Source organism: Ahaetulla prasina, chromosome 8, assembly GCF_028640845.1.
Source record: "Ahaetulla prasina isolate Xishuangbanna chromosome 8, ASM2864084v1, whole genome shotgun sequence".
Classification (NCBI taxonomy): domain Eukaryota; kingdom Metazoa; phylum Chordata; class Lepidosauria; order Squamata; family Colubridae; genus Ahaetulla; species Ahaetulla prasina.
In genome coordinates this window covers 49,683,322-49,706,054 of record NC_080546.1, presented here as the reverse complement: position 1 = coordinate 49,706,054, position 22,733 = coordinate 49,683,322, and positions in this window count along the sequence as shown.

The following is a 22,733-nucleotide window of genomic DNA, read 5'->3' as shown; positions in this document are numbered from 1 at the left end:
ATATATATATATATATATATATATATATATATATATATATGTTTTCTGAGGTTTTCACGGGTGTTTGTATGTAGGTCTTTGGTTGTTGGGTTTTCTCCGTGTAAAATTGGAAATGTCTTGTACGTTGGCGAAGTCTCATTCGTCATCTTCAGGCTTCAACTTTGCTTCTGGGAGCAATGTGTGATCGCAGCTAAAGGAAGAAACAGCTGCGATCACACATTGCTCCCAGAAGCAAGCTGAAGCCTGAAGATGACGAATGAGACTTCCGTCGCCAAGACACTTCCAATCTTACGGGAGAAAACCCGAACAACCAAAGACCTATATATATATATATATATATATATATATATATATATATATATATATATATATATATATATATATATATATATATATATATATATGTACATATGTACATATGTACATATGTACATATGTACATATGTACATAGATACATATATACATATATACATATACATACATACATATATACACACACACATATATATACATATACCTATACCTATACCTATACCTATATATATATATATATATATATATATATATATATATATATATATATATATATGTTTTCTGAGGTTTTCACGGGTGTTTGTATATAGGTCTTTGGTTGTTCGGGTTTTCTCCCGTGTAAAATCTGGCCACACGGGAAAGAAAAACTTGAAAACTTCCTCACACACCTCAATAGCCTACACCCCAAAATACAGTTCACCATGGAAACAGAAGTTAATAACCAACTTCCCTTCCTGGATGTCTTAGCATACAGAAAACCCAATGGCTCCCTAGGATACACCATCTACCAGAAGAAAACACACACAAACCGCTATCTGCACGCACTCTCACACCACCACCCAGCACAGATCAACTCCGTAGCCAAGACACTCATCTCCAGAACAAAATGCTTAGCTGATGAACAACACCTAAAACCCGAACTAGACACTCTCACTAACGTACTAACATCCAATGGATTCCAAAGAAATAAGATTACCAAGCTAATCCAAAAAGAACCCCCCACTAAAATCCAAGACAGAGAACAAGAAAACGGCACAGCCCTCCTCCCATATATAAAAGGCACCACAGACAGAATCAGCAAGATCCTCCACAAACACAACATCAAGACAGCATTCTGCACAAACAGAAAAATATCCACCATCCTAAGAAACCCCAAAGACAAAATTGAGTTAGAAAATCAAGGAGTATATGAAATCCCATGCAACGCCTGCCCCACCACATACATTGGACAAACCAACAGAAGAATAAGTGCACGCATTGAAGAACACAAGAACTCATTCAAAAAAGAGGAACCAACTTCTTCCCTGGTCCAACATTTTAAAGTCACAGGACATGATATTGACTTTAAAAAGACCAGAACTATCGCCAAAACTGAACACTTTAACAACAGAATAATCAGAGAAGCCATTGAGATAGAAAAACGCCCACACAGCATGAACAAACGAGATGACACCTCCGCCTACCAGCCATTTGGAAACCCGCCTTATTGAAAAACGAGTCCCTAACACGAGGAATGACACCAGACCCACACTCACAAGGTCCACACAGGATGTCACCACACATCCACCCAGAAAGCAGACCCAAACCCACACTGATCATGAAGCACGACCAAGGACCAGAAGCCAGACCGCAGCTGCAACATTAGCCATTTCAAACCCTCCAATCCATTCATGCAGCAGACTGACACCCACTATGAAGATGTAGCACGACCACAAAGCCAAACAACAGCTATGCAGCTCACCAGCTCAAATCCCCCTGCAGCACAGACTAGACTGAGCACAACCAAGCCCCCACCAACACAGGACACACCCCCCGCCAATCAGAGCACAGAAAAAACCCCATCCAATCAGAGCACAGCCAAGCTCCCACCCAATCAGTTCAAACCCCCACTAGCAGTTAAAAGGAAGAAACAGCTGCGATCACACATTGCTCCCAGAAGCACGAAGCTGAAGCCTGAAGATGACGAATGAGACTTCGTTGAAACGTCGCCAAGACACTTCCAATTTTACACGGGAGAAAACCCGAACAACCAAAGACCTATATATATATATATATATATATATATATATATATATATATATATATATATATATATATATATATATATATATATATATATATATATATATATATATATATATATATATATATATATATCTGCACTACATCCTACAACATCTTGAGTCTCCAAAGATCTATGCAAGGGTCCTTTTTGTAGACTTTAGTTCAGCATTCAATACCATCATTCCAGACATTCTTCTGACTAAGCTAAACCAGCTACAGGTACCGGAACAGACTTGTAAGTAGATCACGAGCTTCCTAACAAACAGGAAGCAGCAGGTGAAGCTAAGCTAAGCTAAGATCACATCAAATACCTGTACAATTAGCACAGGGCTCCCCCAAGGCTGTGTGCTCTCCCCACTTCTCTTCTCTCTGTATACCAATGACTGCATCTCCAATGATCCATCTATTAAGCTACTGAAGTTCACAGATGACACAACAGTGATCGGTCTCATTCGAGACAATGACGAATCCGCATATAGACGAGAGGTCGAACGACTAGCCTTGTGGTGCAACCAAAACAATCTGGAACTGAACACACTCAAAACCGTAGAAATGGTGGTAGACTTTAGGAGAAACCCTTCCATACTTCCACCTCTCACAATACTAGACAACACAGTATCAACAGTAGAAACCTTCAAATTTCTAGGTTCTATCATATCGCAAGATCTAAAATGGACAGCTAACATCAAAAACATCATTAAAAAAGGACAACAAAGAATGTTCTTTCTGCGCCAACTCAGTAAGCTCAAACTGCCCAAGGAGCTGCTGATTCAGTTCTACAGAGGAATTATTGAGTCTGTCATTTGCACCTCTATAACTGTCTGGTTCGGTTCTGCAACCCAACAAGAAAGACACAGACTTCAGAGGATAATTAGAACTGCAGAAAAAATAATTGCTACCAACCTGCCTTCCATTGAGGACCTGTATACTGCACGAATCAAGAAGAGGGCCGTGAAAATATTTACAGATCCCTCACATCCAGGACATAAACTGTTTCAACTCCTACCCTCAAAACGACGCTATAGAGCACTGCACACCAGAACAACTAGACACAAGAATAGTTTTTTCCCGAAGGCCATCACTCTGCTAAACAAATAATTCCCTCAACACTGTCAAACTATTTACTAAATCTGCACTACTATTAATCTTCTCATCGTTCCCATCACCAATCTCTTTCCACTTATGACTGTATGACTGTAACTTTGTTGCTGGCAATCCTTATGATTTATATTGATATATCGACAATCAATTGTGTTGTAAATGTTGTACCTTGATGAACGTATCTTTTCTTTTATGTACACTGAAACAAATTCCTTGTGTGTCCAATCACACTTGGCCAATAAAATTCTATATATACACTTACATACATACACACACACACACAAGCATACATACATACATACATACATACATACATACATACATACATACATACATACAGAATTACCAAAATTAGTTTCATAGTGATATTTATTTGGACTGGAAAAACTGCAAATATTTTCAGTTTACTATCTCAACCAGCTCTCTACTTATACCATTCAACATAATAAATCATGTATCTCAGAGAAATATATAAAAGCAGTAGGCAGGAAAGAAAGATTGTATCTGTATGGCTGATATCATTATAAAGCTATGTACTCATAATAAATTAAAACTCAGAATATATATAAAACTATAAAGCAAGAAAATAATAATCTGTAATTCTCCACTAGGAGACATGGACTGCTATTCATAAACAGAATGTAATGTACTTCAGTTTCATTAATAAATTCAAGAAAAATGCAGTTGGTGAATTATTCTGTGCCATTAATCCCAAAGCAATCCATTGCCTCTGGAATCATTTTTAGCACATTTCTTCAGTACAATGTACTGATTAAATATGCAAAGTCCTTAATAAAACATGAAAAAATATAGTCCTGTCATCAATGAGTATGCATACCTGTTTCTATACAACTGTTTTCTATTGGTTTATAAGATGCATTTAAAGGAGTATATTAGAAAGCTTTCAGGTTTATTTCACAACCTTTGGAGAAAGTGGCTAAATCGTGCAACCAGAGGGCCCCAAAAACAACAACAAAAGTTCTGTGCTGAATATATTGAGACTCATAGGAGCAAAGCAGATTACAAGCTTGTAGCAGATATCTGAAGAAAACTCCAGAGAAGGACACTTCTAAAGAATGTGACAAGACAAGGTGTGGGCAGAGGGCATTTTTCTTCATGTCCTTCCATATTTCTCTCTACATATTTCCAAGGAAACCACAGTTATAAGGGCAGCAGAGAATGCTACGAAAATATTAATGCCCACTAAAAATGGAGCTGGGCCAATATATGGTAACTGGCCTTGGTGCTTTCAGTTCCTGGTCTCTTCAGACTTTCAGGAAAAGACTGGGGCATGCACAGAAGCAAATTCCTCTTCCAACTCCCCCTCAATGTAAAATGCCCTTATTGGATGGATAATCATGAAATAAATAATAAAAAAGAAATAAATAATAAATAATCATGAAATACACCAGACTAGAAAAGTAAATAATATTTGGAGAATATATATTCGGGTAAGCAGCAACAACGGCCACCATTTTTAGGATCAGCTTTCTTCCACATGACAAGTGTGGAAGTTTTGTATTTTCAGCCTATGTTTCCACTAGGAAAATATGGAGAAAAATGTAAGTCTATCTGCTTGCATGTGGAGATTTGGCAGAGTGAGCCCATATACATAATATGACATGATGCAAGCAGAGACTATTGTTAGCCAGGTAGGAATAAAATGTAATTAGCCGCTTCATAAACTGGTCAATGATACAGTTCTATTAATCCTGAAGTGATAAGAAAAATCAGACAACTATAACTAAAGTTCGTTAGAAAATTAGAAACTGGGAGAATAATAGGATTCTTCCATTTACCAGCTGGAATAAAATAAGCAATGTATGTGATTATAGGCTCTGCATGTTGCTACCATTTGATAGATAGTCATTTTATTCACTCATTCTCTGTTACACGTATGTTTTTTTCTTTTTCTCTTTGACATTTTCTATTTCTGCTAAATGCTGTGTGAAATGATACGCTAGATAATTTTCCATAAGGATTAGCATTTGCCATTATTTTCCCTGGATAGATATACATTCTACCTAACATAAAACTAAAATGTCCCCCCACCATTATGAATTATCTGACTCCCAACTGTTAAAAATCTAATTAAGGCAGCTCTTGCTGTCCTTTGCATAAACTATCATGAGCACACAAATCACATTACACCCTTTTTTTTTTTTTTTGCTTGTAGACTACAATTCTATTATTTTGGCTCAAAAAATATTCTCATGGCAGTTCAGTGCGGTTTATGAGTAGTGAGCATAGGGATTCCAACCATCTTATCCAAAATCTCTATGACAAAAGTGGCCATCTCCTTTATTTTGCAGCTCTGTGCCTACTGAATAGGATCATTAACTCTGGCTTCAACAGAAGGAAATGGCAAATATTTACAATGTGACCATCATTTGCATCTTTTCTTCAAAAAGGTCTTTGCTTGCTTGCTTGTTTCACTTTATGCAGGCAAAGAGATATAGAAAACCTTCCAGAATTCCAGGAGACAATGTAAACTGAGCGACGAGTTATTTCCTATAATATTTGCAGGAGAAACAGAGAGAATTACATTGTTCTCCTGAGAGCACACCTGATCACATTTTTGCAGAAAACCTAATGTTACCACTTTGTTACATGACACCAAACAATAGCACACAGGTATCTGGATCAATGAATGTGGAAAAAAAGTGACAAGAAAATTCAAGTTTCACATATGTTACTCTCATCACATAACAAAAGAATATTTCAAATTCTGTCAAAAACTGGCGGTAAGGCTCAAATGAAGCCTGTGGTCCCATTCACACAACTTCATCAGCTAGTTCAATATTGAGATGAATTCAAAGATCAAACTCAATCCACACTGGGGCAGGAAAGGGTGAGTTTTGGCCAAAGCCTGGGTTTAGTTTGAGTTAAATATCCAGTTAGTTGTGCTGTGTATCCAATCAAGACTTGATTGCAGAAAATATGACTTCTGTAACAGAGTTGTTAACGCTTGGAACTCATTACCTGACTCCATAGTCTCTATTCAAAATCCCAAAATCTTCAACCAAAAACTGTCTACTATTGACCTCACCCCATTCCTAAGAGGACTATAAGGGGCATGCATAAGAGCACAAAAGTGCCTACCGTTCCTGTCCTATTGTTCCCTTCATTATATCAAATTAACATAGCTATTGCATGCTTTTACTTATATATACATATTTTTCTTTCATGATGTGTTGTTTTTATTTATGACGATGTTTGTGTATACTGTTGTGACAAAAATAAAAAAAATAAAAAAAAGACTCTCAAGAAAAAGTTGAAGACATAGAAAGATTTAGAAATCTTATCCATGATGTAATTCACAATCAGGACCTGGAAACTAAGAACACAATTGGAATCCATAGGCAGCCTATATTACCAGGCCAAACCCTTAACTGTCTGCCTACATAAGGAGTATGTTTTGATCCAGTCAATATAAGAAGGTGCTACCAGGATCACCAATAAGGAAATATAGCTAAGTTATGTTTGTTATTGTTACACCTTTCCCAGCTTGGACTCCTAGGAAAGAAAGATGCTCAACTTCATTTGTGCCAAGGATAGACTTTTACTAAAAGCCAAGTGGTTACAATACGGTATGACAAAGCCAAAAAAAAAAAAAAAAGTGAAGGTTTCCTAGTTAACTTTCTCCTTCCCATTCTGTTATCTCCCTATTGTTCAATTACATTCAAAAGACTTGTTTTGGTAACAGTCCCTGCATCGGCAGACTAGATGGTGAACCATTACATTCCACTCCCACGCAGCTGGCCTTGGGATGCTGAACCAATGTCTTGGGAAAGCACATTGAGTAGTTTCTGTTTCCGCCTCCCAGCAACTCTATGGCAGGCTGGCATCTAACAAAGCGAGGCTGAAGCACAGCACAGCCTATGAGATTTGGCACAGGTGCTCCAAGTGATGAGCTGCTGAACACTTTTTGCATGACAACTTAGAATCTTTAGTCCTTACAGGATGGTCGGGAGATTTTCCTGAACAGGAAGGACTGCTAGCATGCTTCTTATTCAGTTAAACCAATCTAAAACATCAAAAATTTCCTGAATTCTGTGTTTCTTTACAAATAAGCTTGAGAGCATTACATTTTTTTAAAATGTAATATAGCTTATTTAAAATAATAATACAATTTTCCCCTCTCAAGTCTGTGTTTCCCAAGTCATGCTACTTTTCTTTCTTGATTCTTCTTTGCTGTTCCTTTCATATTCAGTATTATTAATTAATCAAATTGATAGATGAAGGACCACATAAATCATTTGATGTGGACAAGGTAGAAAAAGAAAAAAAAGTTATTACAGCCATTAAAGGTGAGAATTATATGTAATCCTGAATATATAACTGACCAGTTTTAAAATTTGTACTCTTACCTATATTACAATCCTGAAATACTACATGATGAAGATATAAACATCCTGGCTCCAGAGGTGAGGAAGCCCCCAATCTTTTGGCCTTCCACAAAGGGTTAAAACTTAGCTCTGCAACCTTGCAGACACAGAGGACCACACAATGGCTAGTCCTTTGACAGCTGCCCTCACTTGTAATACTCCAACATTAAATGGCCATCATAGGATTTTTGATGTTTAATTATTCTATAAATTTAATTTTTTTAATTTGAATTACATTTTTAATTCTATTCAACTTTAATGTTCATTTTACATGTATTTTTAATTATATTATAATGTACATTGCCAAAAGCTCTTCTTTGAGGGAGATGGGTTGTTGAGAAATATGAAAAATAAACAAATAAACAAATAAAAAGGTAAATAATTTTTATTGATAAAATTATTGTGTCACAAATTCTTTACAGCAATCATTAATTGCTACTTTGTTAATACGATGAAAAAAATAATTCTGGACATGAGTAGTAGTAAAAAAATCAAAATTTGACAGGTTTCTTGTGGTAAGCGCACATGCTCCATTTTCATGAGCAGTGGGCTCACGCAAATGAAGCTGGGCGCATGTGCTTGCCCACAACTCACGCAGAAGTATCCCCTCCCCACCACCACTTGTCCACAGAGCCAGAAACTTTGGGAAACTCTGTTCTATAGCATAAGACACAGGCAAAAATGTTCATGAACAAAAAACTTTTAATATTTACCGTCAAATAACTGCTGAGTGCAGCAAACTTAACTGGCACAAATGTTCTTCATTCTGTATGATTGATTAAGGATTAGCAACAATCAGATGGCTTAATAATAATGGAAAGCCTCCAGTAATTTGGTGCTATACCAATAGCTCGCTGTCATGTATCTTCTCTTTCAATAACCATTTTTGCTTGATTATTTACCAATTAAAAATGGGGGATTATTTACCAATTAAAAATAAAACAGTTTTCTGTTATCTTGAGTTATAACCTTATGTATAACTTCTAGTACAAAATTTGGAATGGCTATACTCAATATAAATTCACCCATCCTGGACCCTCTGAAATATTAACATGAACACCTGGACTATTCTTTGTTCAAAGTTGACTAGATTACACATTCCTATCACTGCTACATCAATTTGAATAATTCAGTCTATTATTTCTGAAAAATCTTATCTTTTTTCCTCATGCTAAATTGATGTTATGAGCTAACCCAGAATCTAAAACGGAATTTAAAAAACATTGTGTTATACTTTTTTTTGATGGATGTTGGGCTTTTTACCATAGTCTAAGCAGTCTAATTAGTGAATCATAATGCTGTGTTTTTAATATTTTGTATGTTAAAGGACAAACATTAATTTACCTTTTCTCAGCTACTGGCAATATTTAGAGATATAACATTGGTAAGACATGTATTTTTCAATATAGATGTTTAAGAATCAATATTATTTAATTGAGTGAACACTTGATGCTACTTGCAAGTTAGGAAAAGTTGCTTACAATTGTAGGATCTGTAAGGATGTTTATGATGAAATAGACTAAACATCCATTCATTATACAAGCACATTCATACTTTTATGTAAAACCTAAATACCTACATATATGCATGTATTATATATCTTTGCGCCCGCCATCGGCGTGAGTCGCTTTGTAAGGTGTCTGCTGCATGGTTGGACATCTCATGGGCTCTGGCTTCGTCCAGGCGTTTGCCAATGTCAGGTTGCTCTTGGCTAGCAACCGCCTCCTCAAACGGATGTCTCTGACCCCCGTATAAGTTGTTCCAGCAGCTCTTCGTCCAGATCGCGGTACTGCAATGCTTGGAGGCTTGTCTCAGGGCTGCCATGTAGTCGCTGATAGACTCGCCTTCTTGTTGCCTGCGCCCCAAACTCGCACTGCCGAACGATTTGGACGGGCTGGTGCGTAGTGATTCTTCAGGAGGGTCTGAAGGGTCTGCCACGATACGGAGTGTAGCGGTGTTGGCTCCGCTGGGGCTTCTGACTGACGGCGATGACTGCGGACCCACAGTGGCTTATGAAGTAAGCCCGTTTGCGGTTGTCGGAGACTCCTGTAGCTCGTTGCCTCCAGGAAACTTTCAAACGGGTCATGTATATTCCCCATGTCTCCTGGGCAGGGTCAAACGGAGTGGGTGGCGTGTAGCCGGTCATCGCTGCATTCGCCGTCACCTTGCTGGGTTTGAGTCTCGTAGTGAGTTCAGCTCTGTTCTGGTGCTCTGCCTCAAGATCCCATCCTCGTCGCCAATGTTAAGTTTGGGTATTGACGAGGCAGGAGACCAGGTTAGTGACAACAGCTCTTTAATATAGTGTGACCCAGCAAAACTCTGGAGAAAAACCTCTCCTTATATACACTTCAGCCTGAGGCTGCATCCAATCAGAGACGAGATATTTCCCGCCTAAAACTCCCGCCAAAACTTACAGTAATACATTACAAGCAATGTATGTGATTATAGGCTCTGCATGTTGCTACCATTTGATAGATAGTCATTTTATTCACTCATTCTCTGTTACACGTATGTTTTTTTCCTTTTCTCTTTGACATTTTCTATTTCTGCTAAATGCTGTGTGAAATGATACGCTAGATAATTTTCCATAAGGATTAGCATTTGCCATTATTTTCCCTGGATAGATATACATTCTACCTAACATAAAACTAAAATGTCCCCCCACCATTATGAATTATCTGACTCCCAACTGTTAAAAATCTAATTAAGGCAGCTCTTGCTGTCCTTTGCATAAACTATCATGAGCACACAAATCACATTACACCCTTTTTTTTTTTTTTTGCTTGTAGACTACAATTCTATTATTTTGGCTCAAAAAATATTCTCATGGCAGTTCAGTGCGGTTTATGAGTAGTGAGCATAGGGATTCCAACCATCTTATCCAAAATCTCTATGACAAAAGTGGCCATCTCCTTTATTTTGCAGCTCTGTGCCTACTGAATAGGATCATTAACTCTGGCTTCAACAGAAGGAAATGGCAAATATTTACAATGTGACCATCATTTGCATCTTTTCTTCAAAAAGGTCTTTGCTTGCTTGCTTGTTTCACTTTATGCAGGCAAAGAGATATAGAAAACCTTCCAGAATTCCAGGAGACAATGTAAACTGAGCGACGAGTTATTTCCTATAATATTTGCAGGAGAAACAGAGAGAATTACATTGTTCTCCTGAGAGCACACCTGATCACATTTTTGCAGAAAACCTAATGTTACCACTTTGTTACATGACACCAAACAATAGCACACAGGTATCTGGATCAATGAATGTGGAAAAAAAGTGACAAGAAAATTCAAGTTTCACATATGTTACTCTCATCACATAACAAAAGAATATTTCAAATTCTGTCAAAAACTGGCGGTAAGGCTCAAATGAAGCCTGTGGTCCCATTCACACAACTTCATCAGCTAGTTCAATATTGAGATGAATTCAAAGATCAAACTCAATCCACACTGGGGCAGGAAAGGGTGAGTTTTGGCCAAAGCCTGGGTTTAGTTTGAGTTAAATATCCAGTTAGTTGTGCTGTGTATCCAATCAAGACTTGATTGCAGAAAATATGACTTCTGTAACAGAGTTGTTAACGCTTGGAACTCATTACCTGACTCCATAGTCTCTATTCAAAATCCCAAAATCTTCAACCAAAAACTGTCTACTATTGACCTCACCCCATTCCTAAGAGGACTATAAGGGGCATGCATAAGAGCACAAAAGTGCCTACCGTTCCTGTCCTATTGTTCCCTTCATTATATCAAATTAACATAGCTATTGCATGCTTTTACTTATATATACATATTTTTCTTTCATGATGTGTTGTTTTTATTTATGACGATGTTTGTGTATACTGTTGTGACAAAAATAAAAAAAATAAAAAAAAGACTCTCAAGAAAAAGTTGAAGACATAGAAAGATTTAGAAATCTTATCCATGATGTAATTCACAATCAGGACCTGGAAACTAAGAACACAATTGGAATCCATAGGCAGCCTATATTACCAGGCCAAACCCTTAACTGTCTGCCTACATAAGGAGTATGTTTTGATCCAGTCAATATAAGAAGGTGCTACCAGGATCACCAATAAGGAAATATAGCTAAGTTATGTTTGTTATTGTTACACCTTTCCAGCTTGGACTCCTAGGAAAGAAAGATGCTCAACTTCATTTGTGCCAAGGATAGACTTTTACTAAAAGCCAAGTGGTTACAATACGGTATGACAAAGCCAAAAAAAAAAAAAAAAGTGAAGGTTTCCTAGTTAACTTTCTCCTTCCCATTCTGTTATCTCCCTATTGTTCAATTACATTCAAAAGACTTGTTTTGGTAACAGTCCCTGCATCGGCAGACTAGATGGTGAACCATTACATTCCACTCCCACGCAGCTGGCCTTGGGATGCTGAACCAATGTCTTGGGAAAGCACATTGAGTAGTTTCTGTTTCCGCCTCCCAGCAACTCTATGGCAGGCTGGCATCTAACAAAGCGAGGCTGAAGCACAGCACAGCCTATGAGATTTGGCACAGGTGCTCCAAGTGATGAGCTGCTGAACACTTTTTGCATGACAACTTAGAATCTTTAGTCCTTACAGGATGGTCGGGAGATTTTCCTGAACAGGAAGGACTGCTAGCATGCTTCTTATTCAGTTAAACCAATCTAAAACATCAAAAATTTCCTGAATTCTGTGTTTCTTTACAAATAAGCTTGAGAGCATTACATTTTTTTAAAATGTAATATAGCTTATTTAAAATAATAATACAATTTTCCCCTCTCAAGTCTGTGTTTCCCAAGTCATGCTACTTTTCTTTCTTGATTCTTCTTTGCTGTTCCTTTCATATTCAGTATTATTAATTAATCAAATTGATAGATGAAGGACCACATAAATCATTTGATGTGGACAAGGTAGAAAAAGAAAAAAAAGTTATTACAGCCATTAAAGGTGAGAATTATATGTAATCCTGAATATATAACTGACCAGTTTTAAAATTTGTACTCTTACCTATATTACAATCCTGAAATACTACATGATGAAGATATAAACATCCTGGCTCCAGAGGTGAGGAAGCCCCCAATCTTTTGGCCTTCCACAAAGGGTTAAAACTTAGCTCTGCAACCTTGCAGACACAGAGGACCACACAATGGCTAGTCCTTTGACAGCTGCCCTCACTTGTAATACTCCAACATTAAATGGCCATCATAGGATTTTTGATGTTTAATTATTCTATAAATTTAATTTTTTTAATTTGAATTACATTTTTAATTCTATTCAACTTTAATGTTCATTTTACATGTATTTTTAATTATATTATAATGTACATTGCCAAAAGCTCTTCTTTGAGGGAGATGGGTTGTTGAGAAATATGAAAAATAAACAAATAAACAAATAAAAAGGTAAATAATTTTTATTGATAAAATTATTGTGTCACAAATTCTTTACAGCAATCATTAATTGCTACTTTGTTAATACGATGAAAAAAATAATTCTGGACATGAGTAGTAGTAAAAAAATCAAAATTTGACAGGTTTCTTGTGGTAAGCGCACATGCTCCATTTTCATGAGCAGTGGGCTCACGCAAATGAAGCTGGGCGCATGTGCTTGCCCACAACTCACGCAGAAGTATCCCCTCCCCACCACCACTTGTCCACAGAGCCAGAAACTTTGGGAAACTCTGTTCTATAGCATAAGACACAGGCAAAAATGTTCATGAACAAAAAACTTTTAATATTTACCGTCAAATAACTGCTGAGTGCAGCAAACTTAACTGGCACAAATGTTCTTCATTCTGTATGATTGATTAAGGATTAGCAACAATCAGATGGCTTAATAATAATGGAAAGCCTCCAGTAATTTGGTGCTATACCAATAGCTCGCTGTCATGTATCTTCTCTTTCAATAACCATTTTTGCTTGATTATTTACCAATTAAAAATGGGGGATTATTTACCAATTAAAAATAAAACAGTTTTCTGTTATCTTGAGTTATAACCTTATGTATAACTTCTAGTACAAAATTTGGAATGGCTATACTCAATATAAATTCACCCATCCTGGACCCTCTGAAATATTAACATGAACACCTGGACTATTCTTTGTTCAAAGTTGACTAGATTACACATTCCTATCACTGCTACATCAATTTGAATAATTCAGTCTATTATTTCTGAAAAATCTTATCTTTTTTCCTCATGCTAAATTGATGTTATGAGCTAACCCAGAATCTAAAACGGAATTTAAAAAACATTGTGTTATACTTTTTTTTGATGGATGTTGGGCTTTTTACCATAGTCTAAGCAGTCTAATTAGTGAATCATAATGCTGTGTTTTTAATATTTTGTATGTTAAAGGACAAACATTAATTTACCTTTTCTCAGCTACTGGCAATATTTAGAGATATAACATTGGTAAGACATGTATTTTTCAATATAGATGTTTAAGAATCAATATTATTTAATTGAGTGAACACTTGATGCTACTTGCAAGTTAGGAAAAGTTGCTTACAATTGTAGGATCTGTAAGGATGTTTATGATGAAATAGACTAAACATCCATTCATTATACAAGCACATTCATACTTTTATGTAAAACCTAAATACCTACATATATGCATGTATTATATATATTTTTCTTTTTGGTTTGATCTATTAAGCTAAATAATTAAAGGTAGAGATAGGGAGCTTTATTTAATATATAGATTAAGGATTTAGATTAGCAAGCAAGTTAGAATATTAAAGATACAAGCATCTTGGAGAATTGCTTATAAAGTCTCTATTGGGTGTGTAAAGGTGAAGATCAACATCTTATATTGTGTCTGATAAAGAAATGGCAACCCCCAGCACATATTTTTTGATATGGGCCTAATACTATCCAAGTATAATACAATCCAAGAATAACCTGATCAAATGTTTTGGAAATTTGAAGTTTCCAGTTACCCCTCAGATTACTCCATTAGGCAACAAAATGCAGAACTTCTTCTTCAATGCTTATTTTCCTCTGAAGTTTTCATCTTGCATATTTTGTAAAGAATGTCTGTTAGTGAATATAATAATGCTGTAGAAGCATAGTCTCAATTAATATGGGGTATAGACATATTTCTAAATACAATATGATTTTAAGCTTGTGACATGACCTAGTGGTTGTTGTGTAGACAGCACCACCTGTTGAAAAATGCTCACAAACTGTAACTGTAACCTAAATTACTTTGAGAGAATCAAATCCATTGAGTTAAATTTGGGTGCTCAAAAGACATTAAAGCTAGAATGCACGTTATGTATTCTTAATTTTGTAATTGTTAAGGAGTATCATTTCTAGAATAATTGAAGTAAGGGGTGACCTTATTTTCTCCTGTTTTCAAAATGAGAAAATATTTTTTTGGAACTGTCACCATAGCACAACTTTCTGAGGAAGCTGTTTTACTTAGTAATTAAAAGAAAAGAAAAAAAATACTGCAGTAAGGTGGTTGTTTTTTTGTACAGTAATAAATATAATTTACAAAATAAGAAGAAAATAATTTCCATATATGACTTTCATGAAAATCCTTGTCTACTTTTAATTGGCAGTCACTCTTTTATAAGGAGCAAAAAAAATCCCCAAATAATCTGATCTCAGAAAGAACTGAAACATTTTGAATTTATCCTGCCTTTATAAAACAATTTTGAGTGGGAATATCTTCTGTTTTACAGCTATAAGCACCAGGTGATATTTTTGTTCATAGTCATTTCAGATAAAACTCAGAGAAAAACAAGTTAGCCTCCAATGGTGCTTAAAACTCCTGCAGTTTTTATAGGATGAAATTAAAGATAACAAAAGGCTGGCCTTGTTCTCCAGAGCTGCTCAAGTTCATCATTTTGCTTTCATTGCTTTAGATAACAGCAACCTTTGAAAACACTGATCAAAAACAGACAAAAGAAAGGAAACAATATTTAAAAGCAACAATGTATGGTAATCATACAGGTAGCACTTAGAAAAGATTCTGCTACTAGATCACCCTGGTTTAATGATTAGCCATAAGGTGAACTGGTGGAAAACCTTTCATATAAATCTTTCAATAGAAGAGAATATGTGTAGCTCAGGGTTGAATTGTGGGGTTCTAGGTGATCTTTAAGTTAGGTTGTTTGCTTGCAAATATTTCATTACCCAGTTCAGTAACATCATCAGTGTGAGTCCAGTTTGAGTTAGTTAATGAAATGTCTGCAAGCAAACAACCAAGCTCAGAGATCAGCAAAAAACCTTCTAATACAAAGGTTTGTAATGTTTGCTTATGAACAGTCATAAATATTTTTACAGATACAGGTTCCACTAAATTCAACAGATCTCGTATTTCAGTTTAGTATTACATGAGTATTCTCTTTGTTTAGATAAATTCAAAACATTATACCAGCAAAAATGGATCCTTACTACTGTTCTCACCTCATTTTGTGGAGGATGGTAAATTATACAGAGGCAAACAGAAGAATTCAGGTCTGCTAGTGAGAATTTGCATTTATTATCACCTCACTGGCATTTTAACATAGTGATGATCTCTTTCCCATTTTTCTAGAATTCAAATGTTGTCTAATGACCAATGTTATAGTATGTAAATGTATCAGCAAGCTGTCCCATAGAAAATTGCTTGCTGATATGTGTTAATGAGAAAGGGTGTTGCCTAGCAAAGCACTCTTTTTCATTTCATTTATTACTAGGAAGATAAAAATCAGTTCCATTTGTCTTCCTACAGTTTTATCACAAACAGATTCTAAATGTTATATCTTTTCATTAAACATGTGCTGCTGCCATGACCTATTTCTGTGTACTCTAGTTAGGGTATCTAACCATTTTTCTTTGCCTAGCTATGGTTTTCATGATTTATAAGTAAACGGCAAGGCAATCTGTATGTGTGTGTGTGTTTGAAAACAAAGGACGGATAAATCCTTTTGCTAACCCAATCTGAGCATCATGATGTCCATTATCACAATGTGTGACACATGCTTCTCAGCTTCCTTGCCCTACTTATTTTTCCCCCCAAAAATAAAAAGCTTCAGGCAAAACTAAAATCGGATTCTGAAAGCCTGAAAACCAGCAAACAGCTTCTTACATTGTTTTTATTTACAAGAATGCATTGGAGGTTTATGTGGGCCACATAGATAAAAGTTGGTAGCTCACTTTCACACCTTTGTTGGACTTGTTCATCTGCCTACAGTAAAAAAAAACTACACCAGGATAATATGAAAATTTTGGGATTAAACAGATGACGTAGTATTTAATATAATCAGCTGTTTAATATATTTTCAGAATCCAAATTTGCCCACTCTTCCAAGATGAATACAAACTTTTAGATTAACAAATGTCCACATAATTTCCCCACCATCTAGTTAGAGCTGAAGAAGCTTCCATATGACACGTTTAGTTAAATCATTTAAGACTACTTAAAATCCACATTTAATCCACTTAAAATAAAAAGAAGCTATGTGGATTACACATTCCCAGCAGGTGATAAATTCATTTTGTCCTAGCTGGTTTCTTAACCTAAATTGTTCTTATCAGCTCCTTTCTCTCTCTGTCAACATTCATGTATAAAACATGAGGTATGAAATGAATCTTGGAATAATGCTATAATAACTATAGCATGGACATAATGCTATATGTTGTATGGTGATCTGGGAATTTTCTTGGCCCAGTATAGACAAGCAGCTACATCCATAAATATTGTCTCACCTGTGCTTTTTCAAGTTGTAACTGGACTTTCTTGTTTTTCTTTAAGACGTTTCACTTCTCATCCATGAAGCTTCTTCAGTTCTGACTGGATGGTGGGGAATAGAAGGATATATACTGCTTTCAGACAGCTGGTCATTTGCATTCTTATAGAGAGTCATTGAGGACACTTGGAGGTTTTTCTCTGTCCTGAGGGTCACTTGAGAATTGCAAATGGGTGTGGAGCTTTCTTGGAACTGCTGAAATGTTTCCCCACCATCCAGTTAAAGCTGAAGAAGCCTTTTAGATGAGAAGCAAAATGTCTTCAAAGAAAAACGAGGAAGTCCAGTTGCATCTTGAAAAAGCTCCTTTGGGACAACCATGACCTGAATGACTGAGACTATTGCAAGAAATAATTAATCTATAGAGTTACTACTACAAATTTTGAGTGATATTGAGTCATTGGGATGACTGCTTTCAGTTCTCACACCATTACAAAACAACTAGATAAAAGTTGGTAGCTCACTTTCACACCTTTGTTGGACTTGTTCATCTGCCTACAGTAAAAAAAAACTACACCAGGATAATATGAAAATTTTGGGATTAAACAGATGACGTAGTATTTAATATAATCAGCTGTTTAATATATTTTCAGAATCCAAATTTGCCCACTCTTCCAAGATGAATACAAACTTTTAGATTAACAAATGTCCACATAATTTCCCCACCATCTAGTTAGAGCTGAAGAAGCTTCCATATGACACGTTTAGTTAAATCATTTAAGACTACTTAAAATCCACATTTAATCCACTTAAAATAAAAAGAAGCTATGTGGATTACACATTCCCAGCAGGTGATAAATTCATTTTGTCCTAGCTGGTTTCTTAACCTAAATTGTTCTTATCAGCTCCTTTCTCTCTCTGTCAACATTCATGTATAAAACATGAGGTATGAAATGAATCTTGGAATAATGCTATAATAACTATAGCATGGACATAATGCTATATGTTGTATGGTGATCTGGGAATTTTCTTGGCCCAGTATAGACAAGCAGCTACATCCATAAATATTGTCTCACCTGTGCTTTTTCAAGTTGTAACTGGACTTTCTTGTTTTTCTTTAAGACGTTTCACTTCTCATCCATGAAGCTTCTTCAGTTCTGACTGGATGGTGGGGAATAGAAGGATATATACTGCTTTCAGACAGCTGGTCATTTGCATTCTTATAGAGAGTCATTGAGGACACTTGGAGGTTTTTCTCTGTCCTGAGGGTCACTTGAGAATTGCAAATGGGTGTGGAGCTTTCTTGGAACTGCTGAAATGTTTCCCCACCATCCAGTTAAAGCTGAAGAAGCCTTTTAGATGAGAAGCAAAATGTCTTCAAAGAAAAACGAGGAAGTCCAGTTGCATCTTGAAAAAGCTCCTTTGGGACAACCATGACCTGAATGACTGAGACTATTGCAAGAAATAATTAATCTATAGAGTTACTACTACAAATTTTGAGTGATATTGAGTCATTGGGATGACTGCTTTCAGTTCTCACACCATTACAAAACAACTAGATAAAGTTCACGAAGTATAAACCTGTTCACGAACAAGAACAAAATCTCAAATCTGCCTTGATTTTTTTCAAGTTTTCTTCCTCTAAAAAAGACATTCCTGTTTTTCTACATTTATTTTCAGGAAGCTAAGAATTTATTTATAATTCTTTCAGTATTGTTTTGTTAACTAACTATACTCTGCAAGGTGGCATAAAATATTCCTTCTAAAGTTGTCATTTTTTCTTGTTGTTAGTTGCGAAGTCACTAACAACAAGACCCCATGGACAATGTTCCTCCAGGCCTTCCTATCCTCTACCATCCTCTGGAGTCCATTTAAGATCATGCCTACTGCTTGACTCCATCCAGCCACCCATTCTCTGTCATCCCTTTCTTCTTTTGCCCTCAATCTTTCCCAGCATTAGGCTCTTCTCCAGTGAGTCCTTCCTTCCCATTAGGTGACCAAAGTATTACCTCTTTCAATTATCTTAAAGGCACTGGTCTCAGATTGCCAGTCAGAAAACAGACTGATTTTAGTGGTGGCTTTACCTGAGATAGGACTCTGTATGTAGCTTATGAATTTTCACAAAGTGTCTGGAAAACTGTTGAGGCTTTTTTCCCCTGATCCAAGTGATCGATTCTGACAGGCCCACTGCTGCTGATCAGCTATAAAAGTCTAGAAACTTTTAGCAACTGGTCAAACTTTTCTATTTTTAATGTAAGAGATATTAATGAGACTTTAATGAGATATGATGAAACTGGCCCTTCAGGATTGTGTTATCCTCCAGCCTTATTGAAGCCAAAATGTGTCAAAAGGGAGATTGTTCAGCAAGAAACTAACAAAATTAGACAAAATGTGGGAAAACTAAATTTCAGCATTGTCAGAAACAAAGAAACTTTGTCTAAATCATATGCTGATATTCAGCTACTATACAGATTCTTTTTTTCACATTACTATATAGGTACAATTTTCTTGTCAATAATTTAGTTTCAAGTGACCCAGGCAACCTTTATTCTGACTGATGCAGCAAATTTGCTTTAGGCATTGCTAACCTATCAACATCTTATAAACACTCAGAACATCAGCTACTATGTTCTTAAGGGAAAAAACGGTCAAAGGGTTTGTACGGTTGCATATTCCATGTTTTTTCTCCAGGTCTTATTTCACTTACAACAAGCTACAGTAAGCATCATTCTTATCAAGAAAATTATATTCCTAATACAGAATTCAACATTTTGTAAAAACATTAGCAGATTTCATTTTATATATCATTGTTGTATTATCACAAGCTTCAAAATGACCTTTGCACTATGTATCATGGAAACATAAATACCATGTTGGTTTTTAAAACATCATGAATAAATTTAAATCTGAAATAATTAAAGGTGTGGTGATGAACATTCACAAACTATAGAACAAAACTTAAGGAAGATTTGTACAGCCCACCTGTACAGAAGGTTAGTACAGCCTACCTGTTCCTAACTGGCCTGATGAAGGGATTACATAATATATTAATGGCAGATCCTTAAAGATCTCTGAGCTTGATTGTTTTCTTGCAAATGTTTCATTACCTGAACTAGATAACTTCATCAGTGCTAGTAGGGAGTGGGGTTTGCTGTCAGTTTATATTCTAGTAGTTGATTGGAGTGGTGTTGGTGATTCTTTGTTTGGGCTGTTTACCGTGTTAACTTGTTTGGCACTTCCTTGATTGAGGTATTGTTTACTTCTTGATTGTTGGTATGATTTTAATTTTGATGTTAATTTAACTCATCTGGAAGTTGGTTGCTGTTGAAGTGGTGTTTTGGTCTTTTTGTTCCCTTTTGTCTTGTTGATTGTCTCTGTCACACTGTTTGTAGATACTGTTTATATCTAAGTCTATGGCTAATTCGTCAGAATGCCAGGCTTCCAGAAATTGTCTAGTGTCTAGTGACTTGTCTAGCGACTTGGCTTGTCTAAGATGGTCATGGTTTCTATTAAAATAGTCTTCTGGTGGAACATATTCGCAAACACCAACTAGCAATTAGAGGAAATGATGAAAACTCTTTAATCTGACTCTCTCAGATATTGCCTTCACTTATTCTAGAAGCTACTGAGATTCTTCTATGGTAAACTCATAGCAGGTGTAGTGGCAAAAAACTTCCCATTTGCAAGATGCCTTTTCTCTTCTACATTTAAAGTTATCTTGAAAGTTGTGAAGGTAACAAGGTAACATTGGGGAATTTCCCAAGAAGGCATTTTTCTGAATACCCATGGTTCATGATCCTGAAGCAGGAAAAGGGGAGATACATATGAAGTAAAGCTTAGAGATACAATAAATAGATAATTGGACCTGAGGTAGATAGAGCAAAATAAGATTACTGGAAGCAGGGAAACTACCAGTCTAGAAATTCTGCATGACTATAAAAAAAAGAAAAGACCAGCTTTGTTTCTTTTTCAGATAAGTCAGTATGGATATAGGGAAAATGATCCAGTCCTTGAAAAATCAACGACATTTTAGAAATGCTGGGATTCAAAATTTATTCTGAACTGGGATAAACTGAACTTTTGAAAGTCATCTCAGAGAAGATCACTTAAGCTCCAAAATAAAATGATTTATTTTGTCAATCTGGGATTCAATCTTATATTGCTTGCATTGTATAAATTTCATCATATGTCAGTTGGTATTGAGATTAGTAGAGTTACATTGTAGCAAGAAACTGAACATTGTTATAGTTTAATATATGTGTTGATGTACATTTTCCTCCCATGCCTAGAATAGCTAGTAGTCTTAAAAGCAAAATCAGACCTTTAGTTTTCAAGCAGCATGGCTCAAATTTCAATAAACTATGACTTTAGACCACTTTTGGAGATCAGAAATCTACTGAAGGAAATTTACTACAAGTGAATGCTAAGAATAATTTGTATTATGGAGTATATGTCTATGGAAATTCCCAGTCATCCAGGTCATGGTTGTCCCAAAGGTGCTTTTTTAACGTGGTATAGTACAATGCAGTGAGCCATGTGCAGATCTGTAAATTGTGGAAGCAAAAAAAAAACACTGCATAAACACATGGCACATCATAGGAGAACAAAACCATCAGGACTAGATTCAGCAGTCCATCTGCATTTAAAAGACAAAGGCTACTCTTTTGAAGAGAGCAAAGTCCACATTTTGGACAGAAAGGACAGCTCGTTTGAAAGAGGGGTCAAATAGGCCATTTATGTCAAAACTGAACAGCTATCTTTCAACAGTGTGGGAACGGGTTATGGGGTGGGGTGGGTGAGGGGGCACACCTACAGGGAGTTAGGCTAGTCCCTTCTTAAGTTCACGATCTGGAGGTTCGTAAAATGGAGGTCTTAGAGGAGGTTAAGGCTCGACCACATGTGGGCATTTCCATCTGCACGGTAAGTGGGAGGGGCAGGTATGGCGGAAGCAGGGGCTCGTATCATGTTCGGGGAGTGCATTCTCGCTGTTTGAAAGCGATACCGCACTCCGGGCCCCTAGGCTTCACTCGGGTCCCAAGTGGTTATATCCCCCGGAACCTGGACCTTCGGTTGATGTTATGTAATGCTAGGTCCGTCATGAATAAGGCCCCCCTCATATTCGATCTTATTCAAGAGGGGGGAGCGGACCTAATGGGCATTACGGAGACCTGGCTGGGCACGGAGGGGGGGGGTTCCCCTCACTGAGATGTGCCCACCGGGTTTCCGTGCGTTTCATCAGCCGGGGGCCCAGGGTAGGGGTGGGGGGGTAGCAGTTGTCATTAACAAGAGTCTGGATCTGAGGGAAGTTGCTGTCCCACAGATAGCCAGTTGTGAAACACTCTTCGTGAGGTGGGGCCGGGGGGTGCAGGTGGGCTTGCTGATCACGTACCTGGCTCCTTGCTACGTGACGGCAGCCCTGCCCGAGCTGCTGGAGATGATAGCCAGGACGGCGGTTGAGACCCCCAGACTTATGGTCATGGGGGATTTCAACTTGCC